The sequence below is a fragment of the Leopardus geoffroyi genome, chromosome A2 (genome assembly GCF_018350155.1).
Source record: "Leopardus geoffroyi isolate Oge1 chromosome A2, O.geoffroyi_Oge1_pat1.0, whole genome shotgun sequence".
NCBI lineage: Eukaryota > Metazoa > Chordata > Mammalia > Carnivora > Felidae > Leopardus > Leopardus geoffroyi.
This window is the reverse complement of record NC_059331.1, coordinates 121114913-121128270: the sequence shown is the minus strand read 5'-3', so window position 1 is coordinate 121128270 and position 13358 is coordinate 121114913. Positions and strand designations below refer to the sequence as shown.

Below are 13358 nucleotides of genomic sequence, written 5' to 3'. Positions count from 1 at the left end.
TTCCCACTCTGATTTCCTTATTTCTGTTTTAGCCAACTGCTGACCCATCCCGAATACATCCAGTATTTGACCCTGAGCAGTTAATCATTCCCAGAACACAGCATCGATTCACACGTGGTACCCTCTCCCCACAATGTCCATTCATTGTTCATGCCCAGCTTCATTGCACCTCCTCAGGAATGATATCCCTGGCCCCTTAGGCAGAGTCACTTGGCCCCTGTTCTCTGCACCTACAATGCTCTTTAGAGGCCCCAATTACAGCCCTTATCATACTGTATTATGGGATCAATTTAACTGGTTCCTCCCTCCAACTAAACTTCGAGTTTCTTAAAGAAGACCACTTCTTTATTCCCCTCCCCCCTTTTTGTTTAATCTAAGCTTCGGTACCTAGTACAAAACCTTACACACCACAGATACGGGGTGCTTCAAATATGTTAGTGCAGTTTTAAACTTTAATAGCTTCAGAAGTATAAATGCCACAAACTTACAAAACTGTCATTTGGAAGTTTACTTCTTTTGGCTCTATTATTTGGCTTTTAATCATTTTAATAGATGTCATTTTTTCCCCCTTTGAATCAATGTATGCCATTTTTCACTCGGGGGAACTGAAACAAAAATTAAAACCGAAAAAAACCGTGGTACTCAAAATTCACAAAACTAAATAAGTGTAAAATACATTTAGTTAAACTTTGAAATGATGTTTTCGTACGTTGTAGCAATTTATACCTCTGAAGTCGTTAAAACTCCAGTAACACTTTGGCGACACCCTGATTTTGAATAACTATGCTTGAGTGTGATTCATTTTTCTATTTACCGTAAAATTCAGCTTGGTTTTCATTTAAGTGGTTCCATCTTGGGCAGTAGCTGTCCTTATATCCTAAGGCCCACAGTTTAGAAGGCCCCCTTCTGGCCCTCGACTGGCTATACTTCTCCACATAGAGTGAGGCGTCCATGGGATTAAGTCCATTGTGTGTCTCCTACCCCAAATCCATACCTCCCGAAACCTCTGGAATCCTTCAGTTCTCCTCTACGTGACCTCTCACTCTCCAGGAGCCACACTGGCTTCTTGGCCTGGTGGTCCCAAGGCAGCAGCCTCAGAGCAGAAGCTGCAAGGTGCTTCGATTTCTGAGAAGCAAACAGCATTTGCCCACCTTCTAATGGCCAAAACTAGGCACAAAGCCAGCCCCGATTAAATGGGATGATGGAAAACAGACTCCACCTCCTGATGGGAAGAAGGGCCACATCACCTCACAAAGGAGTGTGGTGGCTTTGTTTGGTGCAAGTGATATAAGTCAGTCAGAGAAAGATGTCATATGTTTCACTCATATGTGGAATTTGAGAAACTTAACAGAAGACCATGGGATAAGGGAAGGAAAACTGAGTTCCAGGGAGGGAGGTAAACCATGAGAGACTCTTAAATTCAGGGAACAGACTGAAGGTTGATGGCGGAGGTGTTGAGGGGGTGGGAAAAATGGGTGATGGGCGTTGAGGAGGGCACTTGTTGGGATGAGCACTGGGTGTTGTATGGAAGTGATAAATCACGGGACTCTACTCCCAAAGCCAAGACTACACTGTATATACTGTATGTTAGCTAACTTGATAATCAATCAATCAATCAATCAATCAATGGATCAGAACTAGTAGCTAAGTAGCAGAGCCAGAATTCAAAGCCAGGTGGCCTGCTGGGGTGCTCTAAATAACCATCTCTGAACCACAGGGCATTTGGGGACACTCTGAGGTGGGAACGATGACATTCCTGCATTTTGTCTTACCTTGCTCTTGTAATCTCCTTACCGATTTAGTCTCTCTCTCTCTCTCTCTCTCTCTTCCCCCAGTGTCTGGCTCAGTGCCCAGTACCTGGGGCGGCATGGGTTAAAAATACCTACTGATGTCACTTACAGGCGATGTGACCCTGAACAGGATACCTGACTTCTCTTAAGTCTCCACTTCCCGCTTGCAAAATGGGGATAATCTTAGTACAGAACTCATCAGGTTGCCGTAAGATTCCCACCCCACACCGCCGAAAACCACCTGACTCCATGTTGCTGTTCTGAGAGCTCCTAGAATCAGTGTGACTGGAATGCGGACCACGGATGAATGCAAGTGGACTTTTTAAACAGTGGCAGTAAAACACCACTTGGTTTCCAGATGCAAGCACGAGGCTTGCAAGCACCGGGGTTGCAAACACCAGGGTGGGGAATAATTTCTAAATACAGTGTTTGAATTCTGATAGCAGCTTTAAAACAGTAGGCGGGAAAATCAAAACACACAAAGGAAGAAACACACCAGAGTTGCACCGCAGCCGACCTTTCTCTGTTACCTTTCCGGATTCCACTCTGGGGGTGCTTGCTTCTTCCAGGATGGAGAGCTCCCCGGTGCCGCCAGGTCGCGGAGGCCGGGGGAGGTGGGGGGGGTGGGGACCTACCTTTGGCGCCAAAGTTCTAGATCACGTGGGCCACCGAGAGGAGCGCCCAGCAGCTGGCGTCCCGCAAGGTAGTCGTGACTGCAGGGGCGAGGGGCGGGGTGCCTCACTTCTCCCCGCCTCCTCACCGCTGCGGGGGACCTGCTGGCTCCGGTGAGTGTGGCGCGGTGCAGTGGGTCCTCACAGTGTCCCAGAGACTCAGGGAGCGCGGGGCAGGTATCTCAGGAGCCCTGTGCTCAAGAAGGGAGGTAGCGTCATCTTGCCCTGCTTGGAGTTTCCGGAGTTTCCAGGTTGGGGAACTGGGGATGCTTTGCACTTGGCTCTGGGTGCGCCCGGCCCCCGGGGAACATTCCAGAAGGCCCCTGGCACCACCGAAGCCTTTGCACGCAGGCCTCTTCCAGGCCAGGAAACCTCCCAGTTGAGGAGCCTCCCAGGGACGCGCGAAGGTGTGGGACACTCTTGGCGCAAAGTGGGGGCACATCCTTGCCTCCCTCAAGACGTCTCTTTGGGATGTTTTGACTTCGTGGGTGCTTTGGAAGAGGGAAATGCCTTTGATCTGAGCATCCCACAAAAGGAGATTTAGCCTGATAGAGGGAAGGAAAGCAGGGGAAAGACATGGACTATAGGATTAGGAGAAAACCAGGGGCATAGGACAGCTGGACGAGCTCCTGGCCAAGTGCATTCAGTACTCGCAGGGAAGTTCCTAGAAGCCAGTGGGAAGCATCCAGTACCTTTGAGGACAGCTTCGCTTCGTGGGAAAAAATAGGCTTTGGTAAATTTTGGATTTAATCCCACCGATGCGTTTTGTTAGTTGGTGCCTTCAGCAAAGGTTTTAAGTTTATTAAGCCTCAGTCTCCCCATTTTAAAGACACTTATTTTTTTCTCCTCCACTTAAATGTACAACTAACTTTTTACTATTTTGGGTGTGAGATGAGTAAAAAGAGATGTAAAGAAGAAGAAAAAAACCATCTAACTAGAATGTGTTTTGCTAACTTGAAAAATAACTTTTAAGAAAGAAAGTTGTTCCAAATAGGAACTTTTACACTTTTGGTAAAGTGGATCATGCTGGCTTTGTTGGCATGTGAAAGTCTGTACAGTTGTCAAGACCCTTTGGCTGATGGGGCTTTCTAGATTTGTACTCCAGGTTAATCTAAGTCCAGTGGAAACCCTTTGTATTGTAATGAAAGTGTTCTTAGCAAGAAGCTGTTGCATTCTTTTTTATTTATTTATTTTTTTTTCGAGGGGCAAAATTGGTCTCACAATATATATGAGTCCATCTTATAAACCAGTTTATAGTGGGGGGTTCTCCTGCGCTGACTTTATAGTCCGAGAAATAAGTGGGTTTTGACTGACAGGTACTTCAAATGACTTAGAAGAGTTATCTGGAAAGTCCGCAGGGCTTACCAGTTCACTCCCCTTGAGAAAAGAAAAACAAGAAGCAAACAGCATGACAGTATTTGCTAATGACTTTGTTTTTGTTTCGGAAGGCATATGATTTGTCAGAGGGAAGACTGAGTGTTGAATACCACCCTGGTATGCACCGAATCAAGATAGTAAGAGGAGAGCTTAGTTACTGCCTCAGATAACATCGGATACTCCTTTATTAGCACCGAAATTCCCAAGGTAATGGCCCATTCTTAATAAGAAGTATAGTTCATTTTTTAAAAGTTTAATGATTTATTTTGAGTGTGTGTGTGTGTGTGTGTGTGTGTGTGCACGAGCAAGGGAAGGACAGAGAGAGAGAGAGAGAGAGGGAGAGAGAGAATCCCAAATAGGCTTCACTCTGTCAGCGTAGAGCCCAACACAGGGCTCAAACCCACCAACCGTGAGATCAGGACCTGAGCTGAAAACAAGAGTCAGACGCTGACCTGACTGAGCTGCCTAGGTGCCCCAAATGCAAGTTCATTTCAAAGAGCAAACATGATTATTTCAGTGTAGCATTCCCAGGGGTTTAATAATGTGGGGTTTTCATGGACAGAACTAAGAACATTTAAAAGAACTGATGTAGGGAGGTTTCTCATAATTAGGAAGGTACTCTTGGAAAAATGACTCATTAATATCTATATAGACTTGGGAGAGGGTAAGCTGGACAGAATGCTGAAAACTGTACCTTCTTGGCCAGAACCAGGAATGGAGTTTAAACTTTTATGCTATATATTTGCAAGTTCAAAGATTTAAGCCATAATGGATTGAATTCATCAGGACAGTGATCAAGTGCTTTGTCATAAGGCCCAAATGCTAAGCGTAACTGAACTGAACCCAGATTACTGAGATTCCTCTCCCTTGGAGATACTGCAGGTATAGCATTGTATGTGAAACCACATGCTTTTCTTTCATTGCTTTAAACCAGAACCTGGGGAGTAAGATAAGGAGGGGAGGGGATAACTTTTTAGGTCCTTAGATCTATTGGCCTGAAAAAGCAAATTCTTAGCATATTTCCAATATCCTTGGGTCTTATCTCTTAACCTTTTCTCCATAGTCCGATTCTAATTCGTGGCTGCTTTCAAATTATTGGGGTTATTTCCAGGCCAAAAGATGTATGTAGGTATCCTGGACCTTTCCCTTTTGGGATTCAATATCCTATTACTTATCTTTCAAAAAGACGCCTAGACGTATCTTTGTGTAATTATATGGTTTGATTCTCCTTTTTCTGACTCTGCAATCCATTCTGTTCACAGTTTAACGACTTTACTTGTCCCAGGACATGTGTGAAGACCTTTAACTTAGCTCTCAGACTTTAGGTCCTCTCCACTCTAGCCTAACACTGATGCTAGAATGAGCTTTTTTTTTTTTTTTTTTTTTAAGTAGACTCCGCACCCAGTGTGGAGCTCAATGTGGGGCTCAACTCGGAACTCAAACTCACAACCCTGAGGTCAAGACCTGAGCCTAGATCTAGAGTTGGATGCTCAACCAGCTGAGCCCCTAGAATGAGCTTTCTAAAGCACAAGACACTCCCCTCCTTAAATGCCTTCAATGGCTCCTGACTGCAGCCAGGATGAAGTATAAACTTCCAGCCATGAAATTCAGTGTCCTCCATGTGACTCCCAACGTAACTGCGCAGACCAAAGTCACCTGACCCCTTCACAAACTCTGCTCCGGTCAAATCAAACCCTTCCTTGTTCCCTAACATTACTCCGGCTTTTATGTCTTTACAGGTAAGCATAGCTCCCGGCAAATAGAAGGCACTGAATCAATACCAGTTGAATGACAACAGAATTTAGGTAGGGTACACCTACCTAAAGTTGTGAAATTGCTTCAGCTTTTCTGAAAAATTTCATAATCGAACATTGTATATTCAGGAATTGTGGCAGATGCTTGCTTTCTTGTCACAGAATAATATACAGAGCCCTCAGCTGCCCGCTTAGGTTCTACCTTTATGGTCTCTTCCCTCTCGATTTTATGGTTTCTCTAACTTCATTTATAAGGACACAAAATTAGTTGTATTTGCTTACCTGCAGCAAAGGAGAACATATCACGAAGAGGTTGGGATAGAGGGAGAGGCTTCTGAAAGGTTTGGCCTTGGGCCGAGTGAGGCAAGGGAGGGATCAGGGAAGCGGGGGTGGGAGGCATTCAAGGCAGTTCAGCAAATGACTGTCTCAGAGGTCTTGGTTCAGGAGGTGGAGGAACAAAGCGGGGCTGGGGGACACAGGGCTAAGAGAGCAGTAACTACCCAGAAGAAAGGATTGACAGTCATTTTACAGCTGCAGTATGGCCTTGGGCATGTAGAAACATTGTCACTGTTGTGTTGGGAGCATCGTAATGTGATTACCAGCAGGGCTGATTTTCAATTTCTCAGGGGTCTGATTTTCCACTCATCCCTACACACACACACACACACACACACACACACACACACGCACGCACATTAATGCACTAATGCTAGTTAAATTCATGGCAGAATCAAGTAGTGAGAGATCTTAGTTAATGACACCACCATCTGCCCAGCCATTTAAGTCAGATCTGGGAATCATCCTAGATTCTGTTCTATTTCAACATATAATATTTCATCTCTCCCAAGGTCCTGCTAATTTTACCTTCTAATTATTTTTAAGTCGGCCCTGTCCACACTATTACCACTGCCCTTACCTGTTTAGGCTCCATCATCTTAACTCTGGATTACAGTAAAGTGTATTCACTTGTATCTGTGCCTTCTGTCTTTTCATTTAAATCCATCCTCACACTGTGGCCATAATATGCTTTTCAAAATGTAGGGCCCTCCGTACCTGGTCACTAGAAGACGGAGGCTCTGGACACATCTTCAAGGCTGTCTGCAATTGCTCTCTGTTGACTTCTCCATCCCGCTGTTTACCCACTTCCTACTTTATGCTGAGATCTTGCCTATGTGTTCATTATCTACTGCCATGCAATATAGTTTGAAAAGGTGTAAAACCCTTGGCCCAACAAAATGAGAAAGACAAACGCAAGTGAAGAGTGTGGGGAAATTCACCAGACTCGGAGTTAAGGTCAGGGTCAGGAATCAGCGTGGAGATTTACAATGGTCCAGGCAAGTCATGTTAAGGACCTAGATTAAGACATGGGAGTAGCGCTGGTGAGGAGAGGGCAAATTTGAAAAACAGCTAAGGGATTCAGTTGGCGATTGTTTGGCTGTGAGAAGGCAGCGAGGAGACAGATAAATCCAGAAAGAAGCTGGGGTTTCTAGCTTCAGTGCTTTGAGAGTATTTTTTTCTTTTCTTTCCTTTTTTTTTTTTTTTTAAAAAAGATAGAATTGGCTCTGGGGCACCTGGGTGGCTCAGTCAGTTGAGCAACCAAGTCTTGATTTTGGTTCAGGTCATGATCTCACAGTTCATGAGTTTGAGCCCCACGTTGGGCTCTGTCCTGACAGTGCAGAACCTGCTGGGGATTCTCTCTCTCCCTCTCTCTCTGCCCCTCTGCCCCCCCAAATAAATAAATAAACCTAAACAATTTTTTTTAAAGATCTAATTGGCTTTATTAAGTTGTGAATTGGTTAGCATTCCATCTAGAAAGTGGAGGGGATTTCTGAGAAGTTGTAAAAAGAAAGTTATTAGCAAAAGAAAAGGATCTTTCACCTTTCTTGTAGGGGGGGACAGCAAGGGGTCTTATCATGCAGATGACCTCATCTTCCCAAGGGGGACAGAGAGGGCCCCTCCCATGTGGCAGACTCACAGGTACTCATCAGAAAATACCTGACTGACTGGTTCAGACTGCGTTTCTGGGGGAGGTTGGAACCGAAGTTAGACTATGTATTAAGCCTTGGTTTGGGGACTTGGCCTAAGTGAAGCCCTTGTGGGCCTGTAGTTTTCTTTTTAACAATCCCCCCCTTTTGATCAGACTTTCAGCTTAACTGATGGATATGGTTAAAATTTAAGACATTAGCACTTTGAAAGTACTTCTAACCAAGACAGAAAAATAGGGAAGTAGGGACATGTTTAGAGAAGATACTAAGTGTAGTTTTTGAGTTCTTAATGATTTCTGTCCACATAGTTCATGTATGTAGGTGAAAAAAACAACCAAAACACTGGTCTTACTGTTCCAAACTGCACTGGTGGACTGGTGGCTCTTCAGGCATAGCTGTCCTCCTGGGTTTTCTCTTCTGCATTAGCTCCCCTACGAGTGAGACCTTAACATCTTTCTCTTTCTTGGTTTTCTTCCTTCTTTTGGTGGAACCCATCTACCAGTAGCTTCCTGAGTAGTGGTATGTTAAGAATCAATTTTTGGAAACCTTATGTCCACCTGAAGATTTTCTTAATTTATCCTTATATTTGTTTGATAGTTTGGCTGAGTGTGCAGTCCTAATGTGAAGATCATTTTCCTCTTCGTATTTTGGAGGCACGTTTCCCCAGCATCTTTTAGCTGCCATTGAAAAGCTCAGTGCCATCTTGGTTCCTGGTTCTCTGTTGTGATATCTCTTTCTCTCTCTCTGGAAGCTTAATGACAGCCTCTTTATTTCTGGAGTGTGTTCTGTGTCTTCTCATTCTTTGATCCAGGAACTTGGTGGGTCCCTTTATATCTGGGAGGCATGTCTATATCCCTGCTAAATATTTTTGTGTTATCTCTTCCATAATTTCCTCCCCTGTATTGTGTCTTACTTCTTTTTCTGGAACTCCCATTAGTCGGCTTTTGGTCTTCCAGAACCAATATCTTAATTATCTTTTTTTCTCCTATTTTTAACCCCCTTTTCTCTTTTAGTGGTATTTTCTAGGAGACTTATGTGTCTTTATTGTCCCACTCTTTCATCAAAATCTTAAAATTGCTACCACCTTTTTGGTTTTCAGGAACATGTTCTTGTCCTTCATTTCTTTTTAAGGCAGTATTCTTTTATTTAATGAATGGAAGATCTTCTCTTATCTTCTTAAAGATGTATATGTGTATAGATAGATAGATGTATCAATATAATGCTTCAATATATATATATATATAGATAGATAGATAGATGTATATCTAGATAGATAGATGTATATCTATCTATATATCTATCTATCTATATATATATTGAAGCATTATTCATTCTACTCTTTGTGTTTTTGTTTCTTCTAGTTTGTTTTTCCTTCAAGTAATTTCTTTTGCTTTTTCTTTCAAATCAAAGGCTTTCTTCCAATTTCCAGTGCTTCTTTGATTCTAGTTTCATATTAAGTGGGAGAAACCAAGTTGTTGGTTGGAAGCTCTGTTGTGTTGAAGGGATTTGTCAGCCATCCACTGGCTCCTTGGTATTGATTGATGAGGTCCAGGAGATTTTATTGGAGGACATGTTAGTATGTGTGTGTGTGTGTGTGTGTGTGTGTGTGTGTGTGTGTGTGTCTATCTTTCAGTGGATTCAGGTATTCCAGAGAAGAATCCTTTAGTCTCCTAAATAGAGTGAGGGATAGAGGCATATAGTGCTGGCTGCCAGCTTTCTTAAAGATGAGTGTTTGAAGGACCAGAGGCATATCAGTGTGTAGATTTTCTCTTATTTTTCAATTGGATACCTCTTCCCCAGCTTTGACTGTATTTCATATTCTCAAATCTAGAGTTTCTATGGTTTAATCGCTCAAAGAATAAATCTCAAAGAACAAATAAATAAATTCTGCAGCATGAGTCTCTTCCTCTGCAAGGGATCTGAGGCTCTACCCACTGTGACAGATTTTCATCTATCCCTCCGTTTTCAGCGCCACACCAACCCCCCCCCCCCTTTGCCTTCTACAGAAGGCACCTACCCTTTGCCTTTCTGTGGTTTTGTGACATGAATTAGCTTGTTTCTCATTGATATTCTGCTTTCTCTCTCTGCAGACTATCTGTTCACTTTCCATCTAACAGCAACAACAAAATTTTGATCAGCCATATTTGCTGTTTTCTTCAGCCATGGGATGTATGCCTTTAAAAAAAATGTCTTCACTTTCACTTTAGAGTGGTTTAATGAGGGAGCAGAAATAAACACATGTGCTCAATTCACTGTGCCTTCCCAGAAGGGTTAGGTTCCATTTTGACAAGTTGAGTTTAATATGCCCATGGGGCATCGGTTGAAAATGTTCAGCAGACAGCTGGGTGGGTGAGTCTGCAGCTTTGGAGAAGAGTGGTTATTTGAGTGGGGTCAATGGAAGGTCTACTTGGAGTGATGGGCCCACCCTGGAGAGAACGTGTGGAGGAAGATAAGCTATGGACCAAGGATAAACTCCTGGGAAACCTAACATTTAGGGGCAAGGCAGAGGAAGAGGGAAACATGAAGGAAAATATTCTAGAAGATCCTGAAACACACATCACAAAAGGCAAGGCCATGGCAGATTTACCAAGGTGGTAATGACAAATGTGTCAGAGAAAGCAACTGAGACAAAGACCTTTGAATTGGGTATATGGAGATCATTAATGCCTGGGGATGGTGTGGAAAAAAGTGAGAAAGCAGCAAGTAAGAGGGTGAAAATACGTTGTTGTTTTTTTGTCTTTGTTTTTTGGTTGTTGTGGTTTTTTTTGTTGTTTTTCCTTCAGAAACTATAGGGGTAATTATAGAGGGTGTTTCCATGGCTCAAGGACCAGATGAACAAATCTGTGGGCTTTTTCTAGGGTGTCCACTTTGGATACTATGCACATTTGATTTTAAAATACTTAATGAGGAGGTTTAGTTCTGTATTTATTTGTTCTTGCTATGGTCCATGACTTTGTTGCCCTTTGGTTACCTGTATGAAGGTATTTGGGCTGGTTTGAGTTTTAAAAATCATTTCAGTCGATCATTTCCCATACCTTTCCAGGGCTGGTGTGGGCAAGCCAGAGTGTATGTGACTTCAGATTCTGAATATGTGTGTGAAGCTCATACTGTTAAGGATGCCTTGCTCCAATTATATATATGATGGAAAGTTCGCAGTGGGGTGTAGTGGGAAAAAAATTCCAGCCTGTTACACTTAGAAGAAAGTCCAACTTCCATTCTCCTGGGGTCTCTGAGGGAGCGCTCAGAATGGCAAACTCCTTTCCCTCACCTGAGTTCTGGAGAAATGGAGAAGACAAAAGAGCAAGGCAGGTGGAGAGTGAAATAGCATTTTTATTACCGAAACTGGGTTGGGTTGCAACTCTTAGTTCTGGGCAAATAAACCTCCTACTGCCGAAGCCCAGGGTTGAGCAGATTTGCCCAACAATTTACAAGTCCAGACTGGGTGCAGAGAGAATAACACCGTTCCCTGTGAGGACATCGGGAGTTGAGCCCAGCATGCCCAGTTTACTACCCATATTTATCCATCAGATAAACCTTTCCACCTCTCGCCCCGCCGTCCTGGGAATGAACAAGAAGCGGGCATGAGGCCGGCCTCACCACTGGTGGAAGCCTCAGGGCTGGGGAGAACTGAGCCTCTGGAACACATATTGGCTTCAGCACCCCGAATGATCGGATACCTGGCCCCGCTTTGTCCTTTCCCCTTCACTCCCCAGATTCCAGCCATACTAGTTTCTGGCCTCCTGGCCTCCTGTTATAGGGCCCTTGTAATCACTGATCTCCAGCCAGGAACTCTCTTCTCCCCGGATCTTCACCCAGAAGTCACTCATGTCCTTCAGATCTGCTCACAGGTCACCTCCTCACAGGGACCCTCCCTGACCATCTGATATAAAATAATACCACTCCTCCACCCATCACTCCCGAAACTGTTACCCTGCTTTCATTTTCTTTTCTTTTTTAAAAAATATTTATTTAAATTCAAGTTAGTTAACATGCAGCGTGGTATTGGTTTCCGAAGCAGAACCTAGTGATTCATCACTTACGTAGAATACCCAGTACTCGTCCCGACAAGTGCCCTCCTGAATGCCCATCACCCATTTGCCCATCCCCTCCCACCTCCCCTCCAGCAACCCTCAGTTCGTTCTCTGTATTTAAGAGTCTCTTATGGTTTGTCTCCCTCCCTGCTTTTATCTTATTTTTCCTTCCCTCCCCCTACATTCATCTGTTGTGCTTCTCAAATTGCACATATGAGTGAAATCATATGTTTGTCTTTCTATGACTGACTTATTTTGCTCAGCCTAACACATTCTAGTTCCATCCACGATGCTGCACATGGCAAGATTTCATTCTTTTTGATCGCCGAGTAGTATTCCGTTGTATAGATATATACCACATCTTCTTTATCCATTCATCAGTTGATGGACTTAGTAGCTCCCTTTGTGCTCTTTCTCACCGTAAAGTAAGCTTTGTGAAGGCAGACGCTTTGTCCCTGGTTCTCTGTGCCTCCATTAGAGTCTAACAAATAGTAGGAGCTAAAGATATGCAGTTTGAGCTGCACTGGTCCACTTGGATGCAGATTTTTTTTGATAAGTAAAGTAACATAAATGCGTTTTCTCTTCCTTATGCTTTCCTTCGTATTTTCTTCTCTCTAGCTTTCTTTATTATAATAACACAATTTACAATACATACAACATGCAAAAATATGTGTCACTTGACTGTTGGTGTTATTAGTGAGGCTTCCAGTCGACAGTAGGCTATCAGTCATTAGAGTATGGAGAGAGTCCATATTATGCGTGGGTTTTAAGCTGTGCAAGGGTCACACTCATGACCTTCATGGTGTTCAAGGGTCAACTGTATGTCTTTGTTGAATGAGTGGATGGCCCCGTGAACTTGGGAGTCTGCCTCAGCTCTGCTACTGACTGATGGCTTCATCAACGTGGACCTCTGTTGAAGAGCCACTGACTCCTTTGAAGACCGAATGAAACAACGTGTGGAAAAGAGATGAGAAAAATACTAGACTCAACTAAGGGAGTATTACATGGCGGTTATTCTCTATAATAATCATCTCTCTTTTGGAATCAGGGAGGAGTTTCTTGCCACCTCAGGGAGTGCTGGTGAAGGTGACGACATTGCAGAATGTCCCAGGACCATCGTCACATAAAATGTTCTCATCCACCGTGTCCAGTCTTACCTTGTATTTGCCACGATGTGTATCTTAAGTTTTTAGTTGAGAAATTTAGTCACAGTAGGTAGCAAAAAGGAGACTGATTCTAAGAGGAATAGGTCTAATTTACATCAGAAAAATCAAGAATTTCTCATTGGAAGACAGTGCGTTAGCCATGAGTCCTAAAGGACTGAGGGCTTCAGCCACCACTACAAAATTACTTTCCAAACTGAGGGAAGCATTTCTTCTTCCATTTCTTCTTCGCAGATAAACATGCCCTTAAATCACTTGCAATTTTAGCACCTATAAGTTTTATAAATGCCGAGATAATCCAGTTTACCCAGAATTCTGCTTTCGTCAAAAGCGACACTGAAGCAGGTTTTCTTATATTGTGTGATTTACATACACAGTGACATATGGAAAATACATGGACTTTGAGATCACTTAGATCTGGCTTCAAATTCCAGCTTTCCTGTTTGATAATAGCTAAGTGGGGGCTGGAAAAATTATTCAACCTAGTACTTAGTGTCCCATCTGGGTATGTCTTATGTAAACCTCTGGATTCAGGGCCTTTCTAAGAATAGTGTCACAAACACATGCTGCCCATTAATAAGTGAAAA

The 13358-nt window shown here is 43.3% G+C and overlaps 1 protein-coding gene across 2 annotated transcripts in view; it reads left to right on the top strand.

Annotated features, from left to right (window-relative positions):
* Positions 1-3646: 3646 nt before the first annotated feature.
* CPVL (carboxypeptidase vitellogenic like) overlaps positions 3647-13358 on the top strand; it is a 133575-nt gene continuing 123863 nt past the window's right edge. Inside the window, exon 1 of one of the 2 annotated variants that reach the window (XM_045495181.1) lies at positions 3647-4045. The gene's annotated coding sequence lies outside the window, so the exon portion shown is untranslated. The remainder of the gene's footprint in view (positions 4046-13358) is intronic. The other variant, XM_045495180.1, reaches the window with a different exon arrangement.